At 39.6% G+C, this 15,313-nt stretch overlaps 1 protein-coding gene and 1 pseudogene across 2 annotated transcripts in view; both read left to right on the top strand.

The window, feature by feature from the left end:
* The window catches only part of LOC140369429 (ATP synthase subunit gamma, mitochondrial-like), a 34,611-nt pseudogene extending 21,598 nt beyond the window's left edge, over nucleotides 1-13,013 (top strand).
* LOC140368636 (adenosine kinase-like) overlaps nucleotides 1-15,313 on the top strand; it is a 256,046-nt gene that overhangs the window by 72,747 nt on the left and 167,986 nt on the right. The gene's annotated exons all lie outside the window — the stretch shown is intronic.

Genomic DNA, 15,313 nt, shown 5'->3' with positions numbered 1-15,313 from the left:
TAGTCCGGAAAATACGGTACTGGTTGGAGCGGGAATAAAACTGCCACACTTTGGAGAAGTGGCTGAAAACACAACTGCACAAAATAATTATGAACTAAATGAGAACAAATTGCTATATTGGATAAGCATAGTTTGTATTGTGATAAGGATATTATTGTGAGATTTGAATATGCTTCTTGACACAACAACACAAATTATTTAATCTTAATTTGCCAGTCAATTGTGTCAAAAATAAAAGCTTAACTATAGAAAACAGTATATATCTGTCAAAAATGTCCGTCAATATTTTCTCAATTATTGCAATATGTCCAGAACTGCATATTATATAGATATTGCAATACATATATATATATACTGTAGCAATGTACTGTGTAGCCCCTTTAGAAATACATTCACTACTGCCCCATATGTTGTCTTAAAGGTGCACTAAGTAACATTTCTGATGATCCGCCATCCGGGTTCTGCTTACTGTATCTCCCGGAGATGTCGGCAGCAGATGGCGCTAGGTCTTGCTGTTCAAATGGGGCTCAGATCGATAGCCGCCAGCGTGAGTGAAGCTGATATGCATTGTGTGAAAGCAACATTAGCTTTGAAATGATCAGAAGGACTTTAGTGAGGGTGTTTAGGCTTTGTTCACGCTTTTTTAAGGTTCGGTTATTATAAAATGTGACAAAATGACATACGGCGCCTTTTATTACAATCAACAAAAAGGAAATATTGCAAGTTCAAGTCATCCCAGTTATTCTTTTGCTTTCCCCTCTTTGATGCATCTGTTTCATGGCCCTCCGGATGCTATCTCACCGCCTCCTTGTATCTTCTTGTATCTCCGTCAGAACTTGAGTGGGCATTTTTTATCATTTCCCAGTCATTCCGATCCACTGGAGTGAGCTTTCGGATCCCGACGCCCCGTATCTTTTTCAAGATTATCAGCTCGAAGAGATATGAACGCTTTTGTCCGCGGCGAGGTAATAACGGCCTTTATTTTCCGCGGCGAGCTGGAGTGTAATTTATTGCCGCATTTGTTCGCGTGGATTAATGATGCATGGGTCTCGCTGTTCGGAGGACGTGGAAGTCTTATCAGGGCAATAAATCCTGGCTTTTCCCGCTGTTTATTTGTCATCAGTCGCCTCGCAGCCGGCGATAGTTAGCCTCCCTCCTCTGTCTCTAAGCTGACAACAATAAGACCGGACTGAGAAATGATTTTACTTGGACGTGCAGCGGCAGGAACTGCGCGGCACATCATTCGCCTCGTAACAACAGTCGGAAAAAAGCCACCAGAAATGTTACGCCGTGCACCTTTAGGCTGCTTAGAGGTGCACGGCGTAACATTTTTGGTGGCTTTTTTTGTTTTCTTTGTTACATTTATTCAGGTGTTTTTACATTTATTCAGGTGTTTTATGGTAGAAAACATAGGTGAACTTGAAAAACGTATGCACAAGTTTAACGTGTGTATTTTCATATTTGTCTTATTTGTTTTTGTGGGTTAGTACTAAATTTTTTTTATGTGTTTATTAATTATAGTTTGCTCACCAGTGTGTAAAGAAAAGTTGAAAAATGTAACTTGAGTTGAAAAGTAGAGCTTAGTTTTATTAGTTTTATGTCATTTCTGATAGTTTATGCATACATTTAACAAAATGAAGGTGTTGGCATGCTTTTTTTTGGTTAAATCATAACTATTTTTGTAAATTGTTTAGAGCATGGTTGCTAGGTAACAGTCTATGTACTGGTATGTCACACCTGATGCTCATGTCTAGCCAGGAAGTAACATTATAAACTTCAAATCAAATCAGATTTATTTCTAAAGCAGCCAAATCACTGCACATACCAGAGTTACAATATCAAGGCAAACAAACATGATCAATAGGACAATAACTCATTCTTGGTTAAAAGCCAAAGAGAAAAATTATGTTTTTTGTGCAAACACCAAAATGGTCAAACTAGACAAAACGGAGGAGGAGTTTCAGTTAAATCTTCAATGTAATCATGTCAAATATTGAGTTGAAATGTGTTGTCTAACCTGGCGTATGCACTTCTATGCCATGCCAGGGCTTGGGCTGCACAATGTATGGCAAAAGTATCGATATCACAGTATTGTCTTACGCAACAATCAATATCGCAACACACAGGTACTGATTTTACAACGAAAGGTTGAACAATGTTTCTTTTATTCCTGATTTTCCTTATTCAATAAACATTTCCCTCTGTTTTGTGTCTGTGTTTGGAAAGAGGATACAAGGAAACAACAGTGTGCCCCAATAAAAGCTGGGATCGAATTGCCATCCTTTGATTTAGTTGACATTATCTGTTCTAATCCCTGTATAATAATCCTTACCAGTTCATACGTACATCGCAACTCTCTAACCATGTCTATAAACTACACATCCAGTTCATATGCCTTTTTGACCGTCTCGCTTTAATTGATTTAATCTTGGTTTAGATGCTCTTTTAACTTGCCAACAGCACAGAGGGAGCCGCGGAACGCATCCGCTGAACCGTGATAAGTTCTTCCCGGCTCTAATGGTCCAATGATGGCCCGTGTGACCGCGGCGATTGAATGACGCCTTGGCGAAGGTCAGCTGCATTTTGCTTACCTGTGCAGCTGTAAATGTGACCGCGGACTTCACACCGGCGGGGTACTGCTGAGGTTTCAGACGGGAACGGGAACAGAGCGCGCCTGGTAATACGAGCGGACTAGAAACGTACGAGCGTTTTCAGGCGCGCTCTTAGTCTTAGTCAAGGCGAACGTTTCATCTTAAAGTGCCCCCCACAGTTCGGACGACTCATTGGACTAAAATGTAGTCAAGATAAATCTATTTAGAATTTTGCTAAAGATTTTTACAAATGTATCCCAGAATAGATCATTTTTTTAGGTTTATAATTGCACTTCCTGTTTGTAATTGATGACATCACACTAGGAAATAAGCTTGCAAAAACTTGGCCAAAATGTATCTATTGTCACTTATTTTTTATTTGACAAATTAAAATATATGAGAGCAGCTTTAGTTTAGTCAAAATAGTTTTTCATTTTGTGTAAATTCTGTATAAACTTGATGAGTGTCCCTAGTGTGATGTCACTTCCTGTCATTTTCTACAGATTGTTCTACTTTTTCTCCACAAACACCTGCTTGATTGGTGTAAAACTATAATTTCTATGTACAACAGGTATAAATACACCAAATAGAGTCAAAATGACAAAATCATAAAAACCTATCAAACGCTGAGCGACATATTGATCGATATTTTACAGGTTTGAAACAAGAAAAACAAAACTTTTAAACTCCACATGTATCGCTTGCATATCAAAAGCATTCACAGCGTCTGAAATATTCACCGCAATAAGCACATCTCGGCGCCCAGAGCAAGTTTTGTCGTCCCGGGTACAGCTAACAAACATTAGCATGCTAAGGACACACTTTTCCAGCTTCTCTGGGAACAAAATGCTCTATACTTGCGCTGTGGTCTCATTTTCACCCGAATAGATGCTTTTACAATATATCTGTGACATTTGGGAAAAAACAGAAGATTTGACTTTGTTACATGCAAATAAATCTGGTAAATGAGCTAGTTCTGTTTTTCACGTTTCAAACCAGTGAAAATCAGTCAGAGCGCCTGTAATAAACTGCTGCAAACAATTTAACATATCTCTTGTCTTTTAAAACAATATGTGTAAAACTCCCACAATGGAAACAGATCATGGATTTCTTGCGCGAGGATTCTTTGCGTATTTGAGGGATTCGGCATTGCAATCGCCCCATCGTTGTCATTGCAATAAGCGCAATTCAAACAAAGATGATATATTTTGAATGGGAAACGGGCCTCACAAAATCTTCAAATCTGGAAGGAATCATTCACCCAAAACCCATGAACCGTCAAGGCCTGAGCTCAATTAACAATGTGTTTTTATCAAAGAGAAAAATGACTTTCGCCGTCAACTTGTAAATGGACATATTTACCAAACAGTGATGTGACATATAGTAGTGGTATAGTGACTTTCTTTAGATGATTTTCACCAGCTGCATTTGTTTTGTTGTATTATTCCTCTCTCTCTCTTCTGTCTGTGTTATGTATTCCTTCTTTTAATCAGACAAAAATATCAAACTCTTTGTCGATACTAAGGAATGGGCCCAATACTCGATAAAACAATGATAATAATATATTTTCAACACAAATGAATAGACCCATTATATCGGTACTTGATTTGGCCGATATCTATGTGACTACACTGCTCTCTTATGGGTTTGTCGTGAAAATAAAGTTTGTTAAAGGTTTGCTGTCATACGATTTGGGGGGAAATGTCAAAATCTACCTGAAATATCGTTAGCATTGTTTTGTCGCGCTTTGTTTCAATGCAAGTAGCTGTTTTCAAGCACCTTTGTATCTGGATTCTTTGGGCTATGACAGTGAGGAGTCACACCAAAGGCCAGTCAATCGTGATGATATTTTTGCTAAATATTGAACCAAAATGATCAGGTTTCTAAAAAAATCAGCCATAAAAAACCTGTATTGATCAATCTCTAGTGTGTTTGTTGCTTTTACTTTTAGCTATAGATAAAGACCTTTCTAAAACTTACAGGAAAGATCAAACTTTGTCCTATTTATGTTTTGTGTTTTTCACTTTTGATTCTTGTTCATTGTCTAGTTTCGATACTGTTTTTAAGTCGTAGCTAGTAGCGCTTATGTACTGTAAAATTCTACGTCATAAATGTACCAATAGCACACTTTTGCCAGTATCCTCGCCCCTCGACAGACATCGTTGCCCTCTAGTATGTTCCTGTGACGGATTTTGACAGATTCGAGCGGAGCCCTGCGAGCGGATTAGCGCCGCAGACTTTTTCCGCTCGTCCCACCGAGGCAGACCAAACAGCTGCGACCTCCGACCCCACCAGCCTCTGCAGCGGTGTAAACCAACTCGGGTTTAATACAGGGCTTTTCCTCCCGACAGGACGGGGCGGGGAGGATGTGGGGGACAAGAGCCCGAGGGGAGACGACACATGTTACCGAGGGGTTCGCGAAGGGCAGATGAGTAATTTGTGTCCGCGAAGATTATTTATGGGTTTGTCGTCGTGATTGACAGGCAGACGAGATAAAGAAGAGCTGGTTTCAACACTGGGTTTCAATATAAATACAATTCTCGATACATTTAATCAAGTTGTTTTCTATTTTCTTGTTCAAAAATGAGAAAACGTCACAACTGAGAGTGTTTTTTTTTTTTTTTAGATGGATCTGACAGCCAAAGTGTGGAACTCATTGTGTTTTCTGCCTTTGATAATCAGCCAAAGAACTCCAACGTGAAAGATGGACCTGACTTTATTCTTGTAAATCAGTCGAGTCAGTTTTGCTCCGCCACAGAATGCGCACTCTCAGCATCTAATAATAAAGCATTTCATCAATTGCTCAGGAAGCGTTGGCGTTCCGTCCCCGCTTCACTTCGCCAACTGAAGAAGCTGTTCAGAAGAGTATTTATGTGAATACTACAAAAGGGTATTGCTTAAATGTTTCTTACTCTTACTTTTGATGAGTAAATTGTTACATTTCTTCACTGAACGCTCCTTTTTGTAGCGTCTGTTGGATTTTTTTCCCGCCTCCTCCCTCAGCCTCCTGCTTAGCCCCTGCCCCGGTGTCTGTGGTTGATGTTTTTGAAGTGAATTTTCCGCTCCGTCTGCTCTGGTTTGCTCCGGTTTGCTCCTCTCTGGCCGCCTTCTGAGCCTCGCCGTTTGGTTTAGGAGCGAAATCCGCCGCGTGACACAGATCTGTCACAAGAGCCAGGGGGCGCCGTCGCTGCTCTCACATCAAAGGGACGCAGAGGAAGAGCCGTGTCGCAGATACAAGGAGAGACGCGAGCGAGGGGGACGGGATTAAGTCGGCGTGTCGGGCCACATCCGAATTGTCTCCGAAAAGTCGCGTCCTTTGCTAAACTAACGTTAGACTTCTCACTCCGAGCGGGCTTGCTGTTCCAAAGATCTGACCTGTAACCTGTGGTGCGTCCCAGTCGTCCTCGAAGGTCAGATTTGTAGTTCCGACTTGTACAATTGAACTGGAACGGCGTGAAAAAAAATCCAACATGGTGGTGTTTGGTGAAAGTTAAGACTCTGATATTTAAGATATTGCTATTATGTTATGTTCCTTTAGTTGCTCTGCTTTATTTACCGTATTTTCCGGACTATAAGTCGCACTGGAGTATAAGTCGCACCAGCCAAAAAATGCATAATAGAGAAGAAAAAATAAATCGCACTGGAGTATGAAATGCGGTTGCAAGTGTGAAAATAACAAATAATATCACATATAAGTCGCTCCGGAGTATAAGTATATAAGTATAAATATAAGTATAAGTCGCACCTCGGCCAAAACTATGAAAAAAGGTGCGACTTCCGGAAAATACGGTATATGCAATACTGTAGGTAAGCTGGTAAGACACTGGATTTACTGCCAGATTAGTTCCCCAACATGCCAAGTTCTTCGACATTATTTGGTGAGAAGAGAAACCTGAAAGCGATGAAGATTCTGGTTGAAGACCTGTCTTTGGCTCTTTGACATAGTCGCTCGTAATCGCTTCAGCCATTGCACACGGACATAGTTCACACGGAGCTAATGTCAATAAAAGCAAAAATGTATTCTCAAACATTAACTAAAAAACTATAATAACAATTAACTTAATCTGCTTTTTGGATGATTTGAGCACTTTCCTTGTTTTATTTCTCATTGTTTGTTCGAGTACGACTGGAACGCAGCATTGGTTTGTCCAGAAAAGTAACCGGTACATAGTGCACCTTTAAAGGAACCGGTAATCATTCCCCATCACGTTCACCGTCGCTCATAGATAAGCCCGTGTCTGTTTTATAAAGCCTTCTTCTTATGCTTTTGTGTGTGATGCGGCTCACACTCTCACTCCTCTGTGCAACGGCGTTGTGTTGTTTATCCTGTAAATAAGTCTTCCTCGCGGGGAGCGCCAGCCAATCCAAGGCTATGTGTTTAACAAGAGTGAAAAGAAGCAAGCAGGAGTATAAAATGTCTTAGGTGTTGTCTTTGGAGATAAAGTTGGCCCCGGAGACGACAACACTTGGCGGATTGTGATGCAGCGTAAAGTGCAGATGTGTGATACGAGCTGGAGGAGGAGCTGCTATAGTGAGAAGAAACATGGCCTCTGATATCACTGTGTTAAAAAGGGCACCGAGCTTAACGCCAGATCCTATGGAGTTTGTTTTTTTACATGTTCATCGCCGTCAAGGAAACAAGAGAGACGGCACCGGGATGCGTTTTGTACCGTATTAGTTTAAGTCGCACCAGCCAAAAAATGCATAATAGAGAAGAAAAAAAAAACATTTATAAGTTGCACTGGAGTATTAGTCGAATTTTTTGATTTTTGGGGAAATTTATTTGATAAAATCCAAGACCAAGAGCTGACATTTCATCTTGAAATGCAATTTAAAATAACAGATTAGCGAACATGGTGAATAGGTATGGTGTGCTAACGTTAGCATGGTAACACCTTCAGCTACATGACGCACAGACAACAAACTGTGGTAAGTGTCTGGTATGTTAACGTAACATATTAAGAGTTATTCAGATAACTATAGCATAAAGAACATGCTAACAAGTTTACCAAAGCATCAGTTTTACCCCAAATCACTAAATCCATTGAATTCTTCTTCCTCTGTGTCACTTCTAAACAACTCCACAAACTCCAGAGGTAGAGGAAGTGCTGATTCTTCTTCTGCGTCGCTTAGAGCCTAGAGCGCCCTCTTGTGGTTGTCAGTGTGAAAATAATGAATAATATCACATATAAGTCGCACCCTGGCCAAAACTATGAAAAAAGGTGTGACTTATAGTCAGGAAAATACGGTGAATAGTTTTAGATTTGAGCTGAATTATTTTGGCAAACATGGTTTGATTCTGATGTTTCTGTCGTTTTGCGATTGTTCTTTTTTATTATTAGACTTTAAAATCAGGATTAAGGCCACATTTAGCTGCAGTTGTATTGTAATTAATCTTTTAATCTCAATCATTACACAACTAGGGCTGCAACTAACGATCATTTTGCCAATCAGTTATTCTTTTGATTCATTAAAAGTCCTGTAAATATGAGATTTTTTAAAATAAATTTGAACAGATGAAGCGGAAGAAGGACATCCTCGCGGAGTATATTTACGGACGTTAAATTTGCACATTTACCGTGTCATTTTCATCTCATTACTGCTCAGTCTCAGCTCGTGGCACGCTTTGGAGCCCGTGTATAGACAAGTTAACTATTATTCAACTGCTAAACTAGTTGATTATTTCAGTAATCGATTAGTTGTGATTAGTTGCACCCCCACAAACATCAAACAATCGAGAAAAACTATTATTCAAACAGAAACTAAATGTAGCTTTACATGCGCCTCTCCTACTTTTATTTCACTTTTGAAGGTTGCCGATACTTTGACATCTTTCCTCTCGAAACGGAAGAGCTCAAAGTGCCTAAAGATCCTTATCAGCTGCGCAGGGTGGTTATAATGTAATGCCTGGTCACCTTATTACACCAGCGCTCCACCGTTCTGTTTAATCTCGACATTTCCCTCGCTCCTCTTCTCCGCACTCGTTTTCTGCCCCTCTAAATGATCTCCCCTTTGCCGCCGCTGCGACTTGGAGGGTTCTTAATTATGACATCTCGCGGTTGTACTCCGGGACCTGACCCGCCGCCCGTCTCCACATCCGGCATCTGCCACTTCTCACATGAGCCGCCGCGGCCTCCAGGAGGGCAATTACACAGCCCAGATGACACCAAATGGATTTCAATTTGGGAAACGCCATTAGCGCTAGGGGCTGCGCACTTCTGAGATGAAATATTAAGAGCCGGAGAACAAAGCCAGGTGTGTAGATGTTCTGAAATCTATCGGACATCTGCCAAGGCATTGTTCCAGTCTTGCATTGCCAAAAACGCTCTGAGTGTTCAGAGAGAAGTTATTGGAATAGAGATAAAGCCTTTTGCCCATTAGTCAGATCAGATGTCTCAATTATTGTTTTTGTTATTAGTTTTTTGTAGTTTACCTATGGAATGAATGAGTATGGAGTGAATAATGCAATGTAAAGAGCTTTGGGGGTCTTGAAAGATGCTATAAAACGCAAATGTAATATTAAAGGAGACATATTATCCTGTTTGTCAAGTACTTATTATTTAACTATAACATAAGTAGGTCATAATTTTACATTTTGTTTATTGCAAATAAATATGGAGTAAACAAATTCGTCATGAGGTTAAAAGTGCATTAAAACCTTCAAAATGTGCAAAATAAATCCAACTTATAGAACACTTTATGCAATATTGGTTATCTAGTGGCATACAAATTAGATGGTGAGCAAAATAATAAAAGATTTCACAATAAAACTCTTTCTTTCTTCAAAATTCTTCTCTTCATTAATTTTACATTTTGTTCATTGCATCGATCTAAAATGGCTGGGAAATAGACACGCGTCCGTCGACTTCCTGTTCAACACTGCAGTCATTTACATGTTTTTATTCAAGAAAAGTGGCTGCATAACATTTTTTGAACCCGACATGTGTCACTCGGAGCCTGAATTTTTTGAATGGTCAAAAATAGGGATGTGGGCGGGGATAGGGGGTAGGTGAAAACAGGAATTTTCTGAGCACTTGAGCCTCAGTTGCAGGAAGATACAGGACTACTCAAACATGCAGGAATCAATCAAAATACAACTTTGAGTAAGCTAACGATGGGGAAATACATTTCTCATAAGGTTAAAAGCGCATTAAAACTTTTAAAATGTACACAAAAAATGCAACATATAAAACATTTTATTCAATATTGGTTTTCTATTGGCTTTTGGATTAGACGGTGAGCAAAAGAATACAATATTTCACAATAAAACACATTTTTTCCCACAATATTGACACACATTTGACATTCAACCCTCAAGATTCTTCTCTTCATTCATATTCAGTTGCTGTTTTATTTTTTTTTGACTATCCTTGATTTCAAAATAGCACTCAGTCTTTTGAGTTCACCACCGGCGCCGAACGCCTCGCCCGTGTTTACTGATGAAGTGGTAATGAAGACCTCCAGTTTTTGATTTTGTGTCTCGTTTGCCAGTCTGTCCTTCGGGTCAGAGCTTCTCCAGGATTCCGAGCGGATTAATGATGCAACCAAGACGCAACAGACACTGGGACAGATGGTTAGGACGCGATAGAGGTGGCGGCTGCATGTGGTAACACTTTGAAAGATGAACGCCGGCGATGAGTAGCTTCTTCACCAGTTCAACTTTGAGAGATCGTGATATTATAATCGATCTGGGGGGAAAATGTCAAACTCGAAAGGAAACATTTAAATGAGCTCTTTTGCAATTTTTACGGTCTGGATTTTGGGATTTATACAAAAATAAAGTATGAAATTACATCTATTGCACGTGGAAAGACCTATGTGGAAAATTGACATGTCTCTTATTTAAAACATACCTGGAGAAGTTGTATTTAAGCTTAAGATAAGGTAAGATGACCTTTATTTGTACCACAATGGGGAAATTCCATTGTTGCAACACAGATTAAGCACGGTATTATAATAAAAAACAGATAATTATAAAAAAAAAAACAATCTTATACTCTTAATAAAAATAACACTTAATTACAGCTGTTATATAGACAGAAAAAATTGCACCAGGATGATTGACATATATTAGTATTGCACATGAGTATAACAGTATTGCACATGAATATAACAGTATTGCACATGAGTATAACAGTATTGCACATGATTATAATAGTAGTGCACGTGAGTATAACAGTATTGCACATGAGTATAACTGTATTGCACATGAGTATAATAGTATTGTACATAAGTATAACATTATTGCACATGAGTATAATAGTATTGCACATGAGTATAACAGTATTGGACATACAGTATTGCACATGAGTATAACAGTATTGCACATGAGTATAACAGTATTGCACATGAGTATAACTGTATTGCATATGAGTATAATAGTATTGCACATGAGTATAACAGTATTGCACATGAGTATAACAGTATTGGACATGAGTATAACGATATTGCACGTGAGTATAACTGTATTGCACATGAGTATAACATTATTGCACATGAGTATAACAATATTGGACACACAGTTTTGCACATGAGTATAACAGTATTGGACACACAGTTTTGCACATGAGTATAACAGTATTGCACATGAGTATACCAGTATTGGGCATGAGTATAACAATATTGCACATGAGTAAAACAGTATTGCACATGAGTATAACAGTATTGAACATTAGTATAACAGTATTGCACATGATTATGAAAACTGAATGAAGTTGTTTCCTTCTGAGCCTCAGGAAATACTCCCAGAATTGTGATGTCAAAGGTAGAGATTTGGAGATCTTCTGAACACTTTGTTAGTCCATAAATCATCAGCAAACTCAGCCGTCAAATCGCTCTCGATACAACTGCGTTAGCATGTCGGGGTTGAGCTATCTTTTGTTTATTTCCCCGTAGTATATACACGCGGCTGCCCGTAGGTGGAGCGCGTACCGCAAATCTTGACGAGGGAACGGTTTTGAATGTACAGCGTAGCGTTATTTGACGTTCTAAAAACCATGAGATGCCAAAGCAAAGAAGAGCACCTTTAAAGGCTAATAACAGTACAAATAATACACATGACAAACCGTTCAAACTTAAATTGTGATCTCGATTAATACGCAGATTTACTTTTGCCCAGCCCTTCATTCAATACAGTCACTCGCTGGCCAAAACACCAGGTAGAACGATAACTATTGTTACATATAATCCAACATGAGGCAACTGTTTAAATGCATATTCTTTTTTAATTTAGTGGTTATTTGGACCCAAATGCCCCCATAAAAGTTGACCCAATTGCAGTTACTTACTAAGCCGTTTGAAGGTCGCTTGAGTACAATAGCCTTTGTATCTCCTCCCCATGTAATTTAACAAACATTGCCAAAATTAATTACAAAATCACTTCCATTAGGTTTCTCCTTAAAATTAAGAGCCGAACATCGCCTTCAGTCTTCACCCCAGCGCCGGGTCTTCTCCATAGGGACTTGTCCGCTCCCAATAATGCGCACATTAATTATAGCCTTATCAACCTGGAGAAAATTCAATAGACCTATTTATAGAGGCCTGAAGCGGCAAAGGAAGTTGTGCGGGAAAGCGGTCGCACGAGGAAGTAAGGGTCGAAGCCTGATCGAGGTTGATCTTTTAAGCTAAGCAGGGTCGGGCCCGGTTAGCGCTTGAACGGGAGTAGCAGGTGATTCAGTTTGTTATGCCGTTGTTGTTGTTGTTGTTGTTGTTGTTGTTGTTGTGTCCTTGGACAAGACACTTCACCCACCTTGCTTCCATTGTCCAAGCACACCGGTATGTATGAATGAGAGTGTTTGCGAGAGTGAAAAAAGAGAATACAGCGCTTTTACAGCATGAATACAGCCGGCTTATGAAGGAAGGAAAAGGTTTACACGTCTCTGTATGTGAAAATAAACCATTCATTTTAATATAAAATCGCTCTATCATCCGCCGCTCAAGACTACGAGAGCAAACGGTGAGTTGTATTGTACGAATTACAGGCGAGGAGACGTGTAGAAGAATAAGCTGGGGAGATAAACAAATGCTAGGTTGCTTCCAACATGTTAATACAGCGATGCAGGTGTAATGGACGCGATTTGACGGCAGAAATGCTCAGAAGAAGCAATGATTTGTTTTTAAAAACGGCACCGAAGATGATGGAGCTCTGCCTGAATTTTGAATTTGGAGTGTTTTGTGAGGCTCGGAGGGGAGAGGACCTTCTAAACAGGCTTCAACACTAGCGTGATTGAAGCTAAATGCAGCTCCAGGCACGTTTTTGATGAGGGAACGAAAAAATAAAAGCTCAGAAAAGTAACATTTGCGTAATATTTATTCTTTAACTACAAGAAAACATACCAGTCATCGACACCAGACCAGGCCTCCCACTATGACCACTACGACCACTACGACCACTACGACCACTATGACCACTATGACCACTAGGACCACTATGACCACTAGGACCACTAGGACCACTATGACCACTAAGACCCACTGCTGACTCTATCCACGTTCATACACTGTCCTGACCAAACAAACCCATAATAATAACTATAATAATTCTCGGACATAATATCATCCTCTTTCCATAGAGTTATATATTGAGTTTTCTATATAAGTCACTGTCGTTGTTTGCGCTTTAGGTCCTGAGGGTCTGGATCTGTCAGTCAAAAATATGGGAAAAATATAGTGCAGAGAAACACATAAGCAGTGTAAGGCAGTAGTAGAATGATAGAATTTGAGTACAGCCGCCATTGAAACTGTTTCATTGTTGTCTTTGAGGAACACGGTTTATCATTTGATCAATATATGGATTTGGATCATTGTTGTATGTTGGATAATTGTATTTATCTATTTATTTATTGTGTATTATGCTGTAAAGTAATGACAAATAAAGGCCACTCTATTTCTTCATGCAAAAAAAATGACAACAGACTGCAATGTCTTGTTGCTCTATAAATAATAATAATGATAATACTAATAATGATAATAATAATGATGATGATGACAATAATAAAAAAAGCTAGCACTGAATTTAATTATCTGTTACTAAACGCAAATTATATTATAAAATGATCATAAACAGAATTACAGGTGTTGTTGATATATTTCCCTGTTTTTTTTGTTTTTTTCTTTTAGTTTTTTTTTACATAGATTATATCACTAAAATTGAGCAGAACTATGCATGAAAAACCTAAGTAAGATCCATTATTTCTCAATGCACCTGTTCCCAAAGTTAGTCCTCTCATTATTTCAGACTCGTACCTGAAAACTTGTACTCTCTCCCCTTCTCTCTCAGCTGAAGTGTTTTTTGTGAAAGTGCAGTCCTCTCCGCCGCTGATGTGATCGGCGGTGACTGCGGCTCCTAAAATAAAGCGCGGGTAAAAATGGCGCGGAGTAGGAAGCCGCTGTCACCCGCTGCCACTCGACTGACGTGGAACTAATCACCCGGCTCCTAAACCTGCTCACTGCGCTCCTATAGACGCTCTGTACAGGCGATGGAGCTAAACACAAGCAGATCTCCGAATGAATGCAGTTTAGCGGCACTCAAATGTGTACTTTCTGCACGTTACGAGCCTGATGCTTACGAGTGTGAGATGATAACGAGGGCTGCGGTTAATTAATCGACTAAAATGCACGGGTTAAAGCTCTCACATCTTTTACGTTTGTGTGCAGAACAACTTGTATTCTAGCAAAGAGCGTCTACATATATGAAAACATGGATTAAACTGTCCGCTTACCTCCAAAACTTCAGCTAACTCTGCGCTTTCTCCGTTCTGGTGCATGAAATCGACATCATCGACCAGTTAATTGACTAAATGTCTTAAGTTAAGGTGAAAAAGAGTTTGGGTTTACAACGTGGAGAATGGCCACGAGATGAAGAAGAACTAGTTAAAAATATGACTCTCACATTGTTCTATATTAATTAATTTTTTGTGATGTTTTTTTTTTAAATAAAGATTTGTTTTTATAGTTCAATTCAAAGTGCTTAGTCTAACATTTAATTGTGAACATTCATAACTATACCAAATCCAAACAAGGATTAAATTATGATCTGGTCTAAACCCAGATCTATCCAGGTTTAAACCAGGACTCAACCAGGACTAAACCAGGACTATACCAGGACTCAACCAGGACTAAACCAGGACGCACAGGACTCAACCAGGACTCAACCAGGACTCAACCAGGACTATACCAGGACTCAACCAGGACTAAACCAGGACTCACAGGACTCAACCAGGTCTCAACCAGGACTCAACCAGGACTCAACAAGGACTAAACCAGGACTAAACCAGGACTCACAGGACTCAACCAGGTCTCAACAAGGACTCAACAAGGACTAAACCAGGCCTCAACCAGGACTCAACAATGACTAAACCAGGACTCAACAAGGACTAAACCAGGACTCAAACAGGACTCAACCAGGTCTCAACAAGGACTCAACAAGGACTAAACCAGGACTCAACAAGGACTAAACCAGGACTCAACAAGGACTCAACAAGGACTAAACCAGGACTAAACCAGGACTCAACAAGGACTAAACCAGGACTCAAACAGGACTTAAACCAAATAAGGCACCAAAGACAATCCTTTGACCAAACAACTACATTATTTAACCAGAACTGAACCAAGACTGAACCAGGAGTAAACCACAAGTAAACCATGATTAGACCCGTTCATACCTCTTCTATTAATGTACAAACTTTAGCACTTTAGAACGTCACGCAACCAAGTTTTAGTTA

Source organism: Eucyclogobius newberryi, unplaced genomic scaffold (genome assembly GCF_026437365.1).
Source record: "Eucyclogobius newberryi isolate DKJ021-1_F unplaced genomic scaffold, fEucNew1.0.hap1 SCAF_20, whole genome shotgun sequence".
In the NCBI taxonomy this organism is placed as follows: domain Eukaryota; kingdom Metazoa; phylum Chordata; class Actinopteri; order Gobiiformes; family Gobiidae; genus Eucyclogobius; species Eucyclogobius newberryi.
This window is presented reverse-complemented; position numbering and strand designations above follow the sequence as displayed.